This window comes from Mauremys mutica, chromosome 12 (assembly GCF_020497125.1).
Source record: "Mauremys mutica isolate MM-2020 ecotype Southern chromosome 12, ASM2049712v1, whole genome shotgun sequence".
Lineage (NCBI taxonomy): Eukaryota > Metazoa > Chordata > Testudines > Geoemydidae > Mauremys > Mauremys mutica.
Genome location: NC_059083.1, coordinates 42,077,231 through 42,090,753, shown reverse-complemented (window position 1 = coordinate 42,090,753; position 13,523 = coordinate 42,077,231). Strand labels below are relative to the sequence as shown.

Below are 13,523 nucleotides of genomic sequence, written 5' to 3'. Positions count from 1 at the left end.
CCCTGATCTTACTTGGGGCCTTTAGGTGCCACTGAAATGAAAAAATGAAATACAATTATATTCACTAAACCATATTGAAAATGTCATTGTTTAGTTCTAGGACTCAAATGCCCAAGCAAAACCTCTCTTTGTTAAGCACACTGTTATTCAAGAATTGCCAAAACTCTCAGCCCACATCTCTGGGTTCTCCAAAGAGAGCTCCAGTGTGGAAAACCTGAATTCAATATTTCTGGGGTTTGACTGCTTAAAAAACAAAAAGGGAGAAAATAAACAACTTTAAGAAAATAGCACTGAGGGCCTTTCCATGCATCATGAAGGAGCCAAAACAGGGCCCATGTCCAATTATTTTGTTTGTTTATTTGCCTGGGCATGTTGCAGAAGACTAACATGAGGTCTCTTCTTTCTTCCTTTCGCAGATAACTTTTTCCCCCAAGGCTCCTCTTGGAAGGTTGGCCTCTTCTTGTTCCTGTCAGTGTGTGTTTGCCTCCTCTTCTTGTCTGCCTGCTACTTATGGAGGGTTCAAAGAGCAAAAAGGAAATCCTCCAATTTAACCACAAAGAAGTGATGGATCCTTCGATACAGGGGAAAGGAAATTACAGCCCTACATGAGTATCAATTGTTATAAAGCAACAAACCTGCTCTGCTCCCCCAGCTAGCATTATTTTCATTATATGTATTACAGATATACTTATGTGACCCAACCAAGATCAGGGCCCTGTAATGTCAGATACTGCACAGACACACAGTGACCGAGATCAGAGCCCTGTCGTGCCAGGCACTGCACAGACACACAGTGACCGAGATCACAGCCCCGTCGCGCCGGGCGCTGCACAGACACACAGTGACCGAGATCACAGCCCCGTCGCGCCGGGCACTGCACAGACACACAGTGACCGAGATCAGGGCCCCGTCGCGCTGGGCGCTGCTCAGACACACAGTGACCGAGATCAGAGTCCTGTCGCACTGGGCGCTGCACAGACACACAGTGACCGAGATCAGGGCCCCATCGCACTGGGCGCTGCACAGACACACAGTGACCAAGATCAGGGCCCCATCGCACTGGGCGCTGCACAGACACACAGTGACCAAGATCAGGGCCCCATCGCACCAGGTGCTGCACAGACACACAGTGACCAAGATCAGGGCCCCATCACACCGGGTGCTGCACAGACACACAATTACTGAGATCAGAGTCCCCTTGCACTGGGCGCTGCTCAGACACACAGTGACCGAGATCAGAGTCCCCTTGCGCTGGGTGCTGCTCAGACACACAGTGACCGAGATCAGGGCCCCATCACGCCGGGCGCTGCACAGACACACAGTGACCAAGATCAGAGTCCCCTTGCACTGGGCGCTGCTCAGACACACAGTGACCGAGATCAGAGTCCTGTCGCACTGGGCGCTGCACAGACACACAGTGACCGAGATCAAGGCCCCATCGTGCCGGGCGCTGCTCAGACACAGAGTGACTGAGATTAGAGTCCCCTTGCGCTGGGCGCTGCTCAGACACACAGTGACCGAGATCAGGGCCCCGTTGTGCCGGGCGCTGCTCAGACACACAGTGACCGAGATCAGAGTCCCCTTGCGCTGGGCGCTGCTCAGACACACAGTGACCGAGATCAGGGCCCCATTGTGCCGGGCACTGCACACACACAGTGTTAAGTTGTCCAAGGTAACAGATGTCCAAGGCGGGGAAAGTTAAAGGCAGACTGAATTAGTCCAAACACAATGGCCAAGCAATACCACCAAGGAGTGTGCTGAGAGCGTGACTGGTAAATAAGAGGAGAATGGAACCAGAAAGGAATGGAGCAAAACAGGCTTGTTGGAAATTTGGCTTAATTGGTGGACAAAATAATGAGGGGAGGGGCTGTTCCCCCCCTCGTTCTCTTTTAGGGTCCTGAAGAAGAGTCTTTGGTGGGGAGTCACAATGGTGGAAGCTGAGTGGACTGCAAGGAGTCAGGCTTACCTAGGGTGACCAGATCGCAAGAGTGAAATATCAGGACACATTGGGCGAGCGGGGGGGGGGCGGAGTAGGGGGGAGAGGACGACAACGACAGACACTGGTGCACAGAGCCATGAGAGGGGCCCCTAGGAAGCTGCGAGAGGGGCCCCTAGGAAGCTGCAAGAGGGGTTGTATGGCCCCTGCTGCAGCCTGCACCACAAGCCACAGGACAAGGACACCTATTGAATTCAATGAGAATTTTGCATGTGAATTGATGTACCTAGTTCTGAGATTATAAAGCCAGAAGGGATCCGGTGATCACCTGGTCTCACCGCCTGTATAGCACAGACATAGAAGTTTCCCAAAACAATTCCTAGAGGATAGCTTTTAGAAAAAGCTTTTAGAAAACCCCATGACCCTTAGTATATTGTTAATCGTTAATTACACTCACCATTGACAAGGTATGCCTTCTCTCCAGTCTGAATTTGTCTAGCTGCAACTTCCAACCGTTGGCTCATGCTCTACCTTTCTCTGCTAGACTGAAGTGCCCATTATTAACTATTTGTTCCCCATGTAGATACTTACAGTCTATAACCAAGTCACTTCTTAACCTTCTTTTTGTTAAGCTAAATAGATTGAGGTCCTTCAGGCGATCACTATAAGGCATGTTTTATAATCCTTTAATCAGTCTTGTGACTCTTCTCTGAACACTCTCCAATTTATCAACATCCTTCTTAAATTGTGCACACCAGAACTGGACACAGGATTCCAGCAGTGGTTGCACCAGTGCCAAATACAGAGATAAAATAACCTCTCTACTCCTGCTTGAGATTCCCCTATTTAGACATCTGGTCACCCTCTTTCTGTATGCATTTCCCCAGGTTTTTTTGTAAAAATCAAAACTGAACTGCCCCAGAAATTCTGTCATGTGGAATCATCATGAAACTCGCATGACTCCAACTCTGCCAATGAACCTTTAGATCCACTGCACAGACTTCTGCCACTTGAGCTAATGGAGTAAGTGATGGCAGAGACAGTAGATTATCATCCTATATGTGGTAGAGCAGCTCTATAGGGGGATGAGACACTGTTTTTGCCACTGGGTTTCACAGATATCTGCTGACAGAAGAGGAACTGTGAAACTCAGGAATCCTGGGTCTATTCCAGGCTCCTGAACGGAGTGGTCTCTAATAGTCAAAGACCCTTCTTCCCCGTCCCCTCCAGTCTATGTCTATCCTATTGCTGTCTAACCCCCACCCCAGCTCCTCATCTGATTTCAACTGCCCCCCACTACCGGTCTGGATTCCTTGTCCCAGTTTCCTGGTCCTGTCTCACTCTCCTCTCTCCCTGCCCCCATCCCTCAGATGGGATGTTTGTTCCAGACTGGCAAAATTATAAGGCTTCCCAACATTTCAACATTTCCCATTCTAAATTTTCGGTTGCTTAACTATAGGCTAGCTCTGCCTACAACAAAGCATATTCAGAACCTCTGATTAAAGGGATTATAAGTGTAGCGACCTCCATCATAGCTAGTCACCAAAGATTGAACCCAAGCCAACCAGATTGAAAAGCATGAGCTTCTACTACTTGAGTTCAAGATATAACTCCCTTAGCTGGTAGCTATACAGTTATCCTCTAAAAATCCACCAGAGGAGAGCACAAAACACATGTTGGACAGTGAATTACAGAAGTGCCAAATATTATTATTAGACATGCAATACTTTTCACAATGAACATCAGCGGCGGATAAACTGGGAGTTTAAGAATATTTGGAAAACAATTTTAGAATAACATTCAGTGCTGTGGTTTAAAAGAAAAAAAACTTGTTAAAACTCATAACTTAGCAGCATTCAGTGTTTGAAAAAAACCAACTTCTAGGAGCTATGGGACACAAGTTAAGAATGTTGAAACAGGACGACGTTATGCTTAGTTACCGCTTGGGCAAGGCGGCGTTCTGTGTAATACTTGCAAGATTTCACTGTAATATTTTACAATATACAGCAGCGCAATGCTGATTCCATTGATATTGTTGAGCAATTCATGTTGATTTTATTGCAGCCCACATCTTAATAGTTTTGAATGCTGTAGATCACAATTTTCAGCTCAGTTGGTCTGAACATGCAGAGCTTTAAAATTGCTATGCTCTAAACTGTATATTAACTACAATGTTATAAACCTGCATGTCAGAGAACTGTGTGCCACTACTACTAGACAGTGGCACAAGGCAATTCAGTGTGAATCACAGAAATGTAGGACTGGAAGGGACACCAACAGGTCATCTAGTCAAACCCCTGCACTGAGGCAGGACTGAGTAATAACAACTAGACCATCCTTGACAGGTGTTTGTCTAACCTTGTAAAAAACTCCAATGACTGCTATTCCATAACCTCTCTAGGTAATTTGTCCAGTGCTTAACTACCTTTACAGTCAGGAAGTTTTTCCTAATGTCTAACCTAAATCTCTCTTGCTACAATTTTAGCCCATTGCTTCTTTTTCCTGCATGTCCTGAGTGGGACGGGGGTGGGTCCAGGCAGTGGGATTGGGGGGAGGGAGGTTGTTGGGGGGAGGGGGTGTGTGGGTATGGACCGGGGGAAGCAGGGTGGAGGAACAGAGGGGGACAGGACTGGGACTGGGGGAGTCAGGGAGGCTGAGGGGGATGGGACAAGACTGGGATGGGGGGAGTAGGGTAGGGGCTGAGGGGATCATGAATGGGACAGGGTAGAGAGAGCTGTGTAGAGTGGGGCAGGGCAGGGGAGACAATGGGGCTGGGCTGCGGAGGGTTGTGGGGGTTGGGGAGAGGGACAGGGTCTGGAGGGGATGAGACAGAGGGGAGCAGGACTGGAATGGGGGGAAGTTGAGGGGGTGGGACAGCAGGGGGAGCAATGGGGGTGAGATGATGGGGGAGGCTGAAGAAGAGATTTGGGGTAGGGCAGGGCTGAGGGCAGTGGGTTCGGGGCAGCAGGGGGACTGTGGGGAAGGCTGTTGGAACGGAGGCAGGGTCGGGGCTGAGGGCAGTGGGTCAGGTCTACACTAGCACCTCTCAGCATTGCTGTGCTAGGTGGCAGATCTGCACCACCGCTACCCTGGCGATGGAAGAGTCCTCAGTGGAAATGCAGACTCCATGACACAGACCCTCCTCGTCACTTCAAACCTGGCGCTGCTCTGGTCAGTCGCTAGGCTCCTGTCACTTTCAAACCTATGCAGGGTATCTAGCTCTTTTTCAGTTCTCAGGTTAAGAAAAGCCTCTGCATTTTGTGAGGGCTTCAGCATTCACTTTCCTACTTGACAAACTGTCTGCCTGACACATTGCTCCCAGGGCATTCATCTTTATTCATTATCGGCAGGTCCATCAGATTAACGAGCAACACAGTGGGAAGCAACACAATGGTGTCATGGATTTTTAATTTTTCAAACCACTTTGGCCTCAACAGGGATAACAGCAAATTGGGACAGAGCAGATGGGTGTTAGGATGGGTTTGGGTATTTATTTATTTTTTAAGTGAAAATGTTTGGGTCTGAGCAAAGGCTGCAAACTTCCCTTTGGAAACCTCTGCTGATCTTTTGCCCCAGGGGCTAACGACAGCCAGGACAGATTTCCACATCCATGCAGGGTGAGAGGCTCGGGGGGAGGGCACCGGGCACACAGAGGCAGCGAATTTGTCCTGAATTTGCTTTTTTATTTTTTGGTCTCTGCTGCTGCCTGATTGCATGGTTCTGGTTGCAACCGAGGTGTGGGTTTGACCAGTCAGTTCGTAACTCCGGGGTTCATAACTTTGAGGTTCTAACTGTATCTCCATGGGGTGTGGGGAGGAGGAAGCCTCTGTCCCCTCTGTCAACTGGATGCTCCTACAGCCTTAATCCTTTTAGGGCACTGAAGAGGCTTAATTCCTAACTGTTCCCAAGCAGAAAAGTAAAGTTAACTCACTACTGGGTTGTCCCCAGTCTCCTAAACAGTTTCTTAGCGGAGTGGCACTTTCTCCTGGGGGCTGAGTGCTTCTCCCCCAGCAGCTGCCCTACTACATCAGCCTGTTTCTCCACCCTTCCTGCAGAGAGGCAGAGCTCTGTCTCCCTTCCTCGTCAGCCAGCCCTGAACTTTGCCTCTTTTTGTCTATGGCCGCCACTTCCTTCATTCACTGCTAGACGCGTTTTTTATCTATCTCCTTTTGCACAGTCTAGTAGCCTTAAGAAAACTCAGCCAGGCTTTCTTTGCACAATTCCATTTCCCTGGCATTCTCACATAGGGTTACCATAGTTCAGGTTCCCAAAAAAGAGGACACTGCCGGGGGTGGGGTGAGCTGGAGGGGAGTACAGTTGGGGGTGCCAGAGGGGGTACCTGTGGCAGGGGTACTCACTGGAGGTGGAGAGCTATGTCACTCCCTGTCATGGTGGCAGGGCAGCTGGCGCAAGCTCAGGATGCAATACCAGTCATCAGTCAGCCCCTCCCTGCGGGACCCCCTCCCCAGGGCTGGGAACTGAAGCCTAGGTGGGTGGGATCTGGCAGCTGTTGCTTGCAGGGGAATGGAACAATCAGCTGCAAATGTAGGGGATGGACCAATCAGGAAGCAGACCAGTTGGGGGCTCTTTCTGAGCAGGGCTTGTCTGCTCTGCAAACCCCCTGGAGGTTGCCTGTTATTTGAAAAATCCACCTGAACAGAGGAAGGAGGCTCAAAAAAGAGGCTTTGTCCAGGAAAACCCAGATGTATGTTAACCTGCTTCTCACCAGACCCTTTGGGGACAAATCTTTGATCCCAAGCAGACTCCATTTTTCATAAAGAATCTTTCTTTCCATAGAATGTTGCCCACTGTGCCATACCCCATGATGAACAGTGTCTTTGGTTTTGCACACTTTCCCCAGCCCGCCTTTATGTCTTTTTCAATAACTGTAACTTATCATTTAAGGCACAATGACCTGTTAATGCTTAAAATGAGGACTTCACTTTTCCTTTCCTGACTGCAGAGCATAGTATTATTGTGGATTTTCGAGCATATGTCATAGAACCTTTGTCCTTCTGGTTCCTTAGTCTGTGGTTCTTGTCACTCCTTTGCAAGTTCCTTCATGACTTTCAGATTCCAGCCTATTTAAGGGTATTTTAATCTCCACCTCCCCATTTTTTAGAGCATGTTTTGTTGCTTTGTCAGTCATCTCATCGCCGGGTATTCCAATACGGGCCGGAATCCATGCTATTTGTTATACAGATAGCTGCCTGCATTGTTTCCGGAGTGAGGAACATTATTTCATTTATGACGTTATTTCTGCTTTCTGAAGTCCCTGTTCCAATTGTCGTTTTGCCTGACAAGGAATCAGATAAAATTACGGCTCTGGCCCGCATAGGTGGTGGGTATAACAGGCCAGAGGACACTAAGCCTTCCCTGGCACAGCCGCTGGACACCTGGGCCGTGGTGGCCCCGCTAGCGTTCTACCTCTTCCCCTCCCTGCTCCTCCCCTTCCCCAAGGCTCCCACCTCCCACCCCTGGCCGAGTCCCTCCCTCCTCCAGCCCCCTGCACCCACGAGACACCCCCCACCCGCTGCTCGTTGTGTCCCTGCAGGTGGGGGGGGCCTCACGGGGGAGGGGTGAGGAGAGGAGGAACACGGTGAGTGGCAGTGGAGAGGGGCTGAGGCCGAGCGGGGGCAGAGCCTGGGGTGGAGTGGGGACGGGGAGTAGGTGGAGTGTGAACCGGGCTGCAAGCGGAAGAGGCAGGACAGGGAGCTAGCCTCCCCCAGGGGCAGCTTCACCAGCCACCCATGCCAGCCAGTTGCACATCTCTTACCCAGCTGAGTGCAAACAATATCAGTAGAAATGAACTCGATAGTATTCATCACCCTGCAATTTTGACAGGTTTCCACGCCCCTTTTAGGGCTTATGTCCCGCCTTCCCACCCCGTTTCTGTTGGTGCTGAAGTGTGGCGCCATCGACCATTTTGAAAAAATGTGTATGTGTATGTGTTTGAGTAGGGGAAGTGTTGTGTATGTTGTGATAGACCCAGGCCAGTTGGGTACAGCAGAATTGCAGAAGGCAGATATACTGGCCACTGAATTAACAGTTTTCTGTTCCCTAACTGACCAGAGCAGGGGCTGCTCCAGGCTAATGAGAACACCTGACTCTAATTAACCTGTAAAGAGTCAGGTGAGGCCATTCAGTTAATGTGACCACCTGACTCTAATTAAGGCCCTGCTGATACTATAAAAAGGGCTCACTCCAGTCAGGCAGGGGAGTCAGGGAGCCAGAGGAGAGGAAGTGCGGCTGAAGGGTTGGTTACTGAAGACACCCTCAAACCATCGTTAAAGGAGCCCTAAGGTAAGGGTGAAGAAGGGAGAAGCAGGAGAGCTGTGGGGAAGTGGCCCAGGGAAATGTAGCAACTCTGGCAGTGAAAGGTTGGCGGCCAATAACTGCTACCATTAGGGTCCCTGGGCCGGAACCCAGAGTAGAGGGCGGGCCCGGGTTTCCCCCAACCCACCACTACAGGAACATCTCCTGGGAGGGGAAGTGAGGTCCCTGTCAGGACAGGAGGCTGAACAGAGACTGTGGGAGTTCTCTCACCAACCTACTTGCAGGGCTATGATGAAAAGGGCTCAGTAGACTGTAACCCTGGCCCTAGAGAGAGAAGGGCTACGTGGAGGGTCACAGTGAGCCACTGAGGCTAGCAAAAACCGCCTACAAGCGCAGGACCCACGGGAGCAAGGTCAGAGCTCTGCCACAATGTTTGTGCTTGGGTACATGGAGAGAAAAAGGTTGAAAGAAGAGAGTGAGAGAGTGTAAAGATGAAAAAAGAAAATTTGAGTAAGGTTTAGAGAAAAAAGGAAATTTGAAAGAAGAGAGGTAAGTTATTGAAGAAAAGAGGCTGGTAAAGGCAGGTTATGAAAGAATAGAAAGATTTTTGTTTTTAAAGGGTTAATTAGTTTGAAAGAAGAGAGATTTGTAGTGACTTTGAGTAAGGCGAGATGATGGTAAAGGCCTAGTTTGGTAGGCTATTAAAGAATAGAACATTTTAAGATAAATGTAAATATCAGGATGGGTTAAGAAAAAAGTTAAATAATATTGAAAACTAGGTTTAAAAAGGGAATTTACTAAGGCAAAACCTGTTTGGTAAGCACAGGATAAAAAAGCATTGAAACTATTCAATGCCAGTGTGGGTTTACAAAAAGAGGTTAAAAGAAAGAACAGGGCAAGAAAAGGGAAAAGAGCCCCTTTGCAAAGGGCAAAGATAGACAGCACATGGTGGAATCAAAAAGAGAGAAAGAGAGAGAGAGAAAATGACATTGGCGCCAAAATTTGGCACCGTCGGCCATTTTGGAAAAAAAAGTGTGTGTGTGTTTGAATAGGGGATGTGTTGGGTGTGTTTGTGCTTGGTTACATGGAGAGAAAAAGGTTGAAAGAAGAGAGTGAGAGAGAGTAAAGATGAAAAAAGAAAGTTTGAGTAAGGTTTAGAGAAAAAAGGAAAGAAAGGTTATTGGATGTGATTGAGTAAGGAGAGAGGCTGGTAAAGGCAGGTTATTCAAGAATAGAAATATAGAACAAAGGAAAAAGGAAATATTTGTTTTTAAAGGGTTAGTTTAAGAAAAAAAGAGTTAAATAATATTGAAAACTAGGTTTAAAAAGGGAAAGGCAAAACCTGATTGGTAAACACATGGTTAAAAAATGAACAAAAATGCATTTAAACTATTCAATACCAATGTAGGGTAAGAAAAAAGCATTTTAAATGATTAAAAACTAGGTTTAAAAAGGGAGCTTACAAAGGCAGAGCCTGTTTGGTAAGCACAGGGTAAAAAAGTGAATAAAAAAAGCATTTAAACTATTCAATACCAGGGTAGGTTAAGAAAAAAAAGAGAAGTTAAAAGAAAGAACAGGACAAGAAAAAAGAAGAGAGAGTCCCTTTGCAAAGAGCAAAGATAGAAAGCCAGGGCCGGCCTTAGGATTTATGGTGCCCTAGGCAGGATTATTAAACTGGTGCCCCTGTGCCTGTCTTGCTCTTAGCAACACAAACAGAAGCTTACACTATTGGAAAACTTGCCACATGCATGTTATTAAAACCAGTTTAACTTAATGAAGCACACTGTAGTGCTGATGGACTAGCACTAAAGAAGTAGCACTATAGAAAAAATTCTGATTTGACAGAATGATGCAAATAATGTAATTTTTTTAATTTGTCAACATTTTATTGGAAATGTATATGAAGAGGTATTGAAACAAGGGTTTGTTTTTAATTAAAAGCAATCTTTCTGGCTTTTTTGGCTGCAAAATCAGTAATAATGTCATCGTATGACAAAGACAAAGCGATGTCTTGTTTGATTGCAAGAATAGCAAGACCAGTCAAGTGTTCCTGACTCCTTGTAGAGCGGAGATAGTTTTTAATGAGCTTTAGTTTTGAGAAACTCCATTCTCCTGATGCTGCTGTTACAGAAATTGTCAGTAGAATACGAGTGGCAATGTGCACATTAGGATATATGTCAACAAGTTTGCTGGTATGAGTAAACTGTACAATGTCCATTATCTATTTTGCATGTGGCAACACCGATGACAGTGTACTCAATTCTTCGTACAGTTCAAGTCCATTTAAATCAAAATGATCGCCGTGCTTCAGGATGCTCTCTGGGTCAGGGGTCCACAACGCAGTGCCTGCGGGTGCCATGGCGCCTGCAGAGGCCTCTCAGTGCACCTGCGTACTGGCTGGCGGACGAGCATCCGCCAAAATGCCGCCAAAATTCGGCGGCATTTCGGCGGCGATGCCTCTGGATGATGCTGCTTGCCACCGATAAGCAGCGTCATCCAGAGGCGTCGCCGCTGAAATGCCGCCAAATTTCGGCGGATGCTCATCCACTGCCACAGTAAAAGGTTGGGGACCTCTGCTCTAGGTTCGTGCACTTTGTCATTAGTTGCTCTTGTTTTCCTATTTCATTGAATTTAGTCCTGCTCAGCCCGCTACCAGCTGAGTGAATGGAACTCAGGCCGACAGCAGGTTGAGTGGCTCAGCCAGGGTATCAGCCGCCAGCCTGCTCAGCCCGCTGCCAGCCTGGGGTTCCTTGGGGATCCCCAGGCCAGTGGGTGCTGAGTGGGGCCGGCGCCCAGGACCCTGGGTGGCAATGGGGCAGCAGCCAGAATCCCAGAGCAGCGGCGGGCTGAGCTGCTCAGCCCGCCGCTGCATGCCATCGAAAATCAGCTTGCGTGCCACCTTTGGCACGTGTGCCGTAGGTTGCCGACCCCTGCTCTATACATTAGTAAGGAGATGAGCGTATTACAGTTGTTGGAGGGCTCTATTTAGCAGTAACAGGCTATAGGAAAGTCAGTCAACATTTTTTGTTTCTCTGATGAAAACTGGCCCACTCCCTTCCCCATACCAAACTTGTCACAAATAATTGTCAACAACTTAATTTTCTGTTTTTGGCTAAGAGATTGATTTTTTAAAAAAATATATTGAAATTGAATTCAGGATTGTTAGCAAGCTCTTTTGGCAAACAAATTTGATAAATGACAATCTAAATGGCAACACAGCACTGCTCCCATGCTTGGCTCACCCCCCAGCCTGCTGGTCCAACAGCTGCAGTAGAGGAGGAGATAGGTGGAAAACTGCAGGACCCCAAAATCCACCTCTTGGGGTGCAGAGTGGCAACAGCAGCAGCAAACCCTCATCTCCGATCACACGCCAATGGGCACCACCGCCAGCCCAACGACCATGGTGAAGTTAACACAGCATCTGATCTCAGGGACAGGTCACCCATGGAGCCACATCAGCTCATCCTGCCCTGTGCAGCTCCCCCCGGATGAGCTGGATCGCTGCCAGCCCGGGGGAGAGACGCGCTCCCCACCTAGGGTGACCAGATCCAGACGTCCTAATTTTTTAGGGCCAGTCCCAATATTTGGGGCTGTTTCTTATATAGGTACCAATTACCCCCACCTAGGGTGACCAGACAGCAAATGTGAAAAATCGGGACAGGGGGGGGGGGGAAATAGAAGCCTATATAAGAAAAAGACCCCAAAATCGGGACTGTCCCTATAAAATCGGGACATCTGGTCACCCTACAGGTGAGTTCCTTCCCTCATCCCTTCCCAGAGACCCCAGCAGCCAATCCCTTCCCTCAGACTGTGCTGCATTCGGCTCTCTCTAGGACCCAGCAGCCCTGCTCTTACATGCTCCACTGCTTCCCATCTGTCCGGGCTCACAGCAGAGTGGTGCCCCCAGACCTAGCGGTGCCCTAGGCGGCTGCCTGTTCTGCCTATGGCTAAGGACGGCCTTGTAGAAAGCACATGGTGGAATCAGAATGAGAGAGAGAAGCAGGCAGAGTCTGTTTAGTAAGCACATGATAAAAAAGTGACTAGAAAAGCATTCAGTATCCGGGTAGGTTAAGAAAAAAAGAGAGGTTAAAAGAAAGAACAGGGCAAGAAAAGGGAAAAGAGCCCCCTTTGCAAAGGGCAAAGATAGAGAGCACATGGTTGAATCAGAGAGAGAGAGAAAATGAGAGAGGGAATTCTCACCTTTTAAGTCTTTCTGTCCCTGGTTCAGACCCTCTCAGACTTGTTATCACTGCCTTTGGATCGGCCCAATCAGAGGTTGTTCTACAGCAGCGTCATAGAATTCATTTTCCCGAACCAATCCTAGAGTCCCAAGATTTTAAACAAGAGCCAACTCCCTCCTTTCCCCCCTTCCCTCCTCTCTCCCCCTCCCTTTTAACTGTTTTATTCTTATCTAAAGAAACAGACTTTCAACATTTTTTTCGCCATGTAGCCCTATACAGAGGAGTTTTTATAAAATTTAAACCCATAAGCTTTTAGTAACACAAAATTTTTAAAAGTTTTTTTCCTAGGTTTTAGACTAACAGGTGTTATTTTTTAGTAAAAACTGTGAAGCTGCAGCAAAGCTCCTGTTAGCAAAGCAGCCTCTGTGAGTGTGTGGATCACAGAGAAGGAGTTTGCTTCTTTACCTGCTTTTTAACAAACACAGGTTAAAGTTACATTAAACTCCTCCTTACAATGACAGCCCTAAACTATTGGCTAAGAGTATCATGCACCGTCCCTCCCTAAGTAAGGAGGAGCTTCTATTTAAACCGGTCTGATGATTAAAGATGCCTGCACCTCGAAGGCCCTGGCCAACACCGGCAGTCAAGCTTCTCATGAAGAGACGTTATACGGTTGCTGCTATGGGCCCTGAAGAAACAAACACGCCGTTGTGACAAACAGTGTTTGAGACGGGTCATGGGAGCGGGGAGACAGGGATAGCTAATGATGCCTGTACCCGCAGAAACAACGCGGTGGAGAAACACGAGGCCAGACCGCTGGGCCATGATTTGTTTGAGACTCCGGCCCCTGGCCAGGAGAACCCAAACGAACCAAACGAAGGTCTGTATAGAGACACGGCACAGGTACGTTGTATGTAAGAACGTTCAAAGGGGTGGTTTGGCAGGAACCAATGCTCAGTTGGCTAGAGCCTTTTGGATCAAGCCTGCCCAGAGACATATTTCAGTTGTTGTTGTTTGTTGTTTTTAAAAGCTGCCTGCGGAAGGGATCTCTTGATACACGGTGTAAGAAGTTTTAAAATCATGTTATGAAAAAGTACAAAGATGCCTTACACGCATTTCTTACTGTCAAT

The 13,523-nt window shown here is 47.9% G+C and overlaps 1 pseudogene; it reads left to right on the top strand.

The window, feature by feature from the left end:
* The window catches only part of LOC123345082, a 41,233-nt pseudogene that overhangs the window by 12,760 nt on the left and 14,950 nt on the right, over positions 1-13,523 (top strand).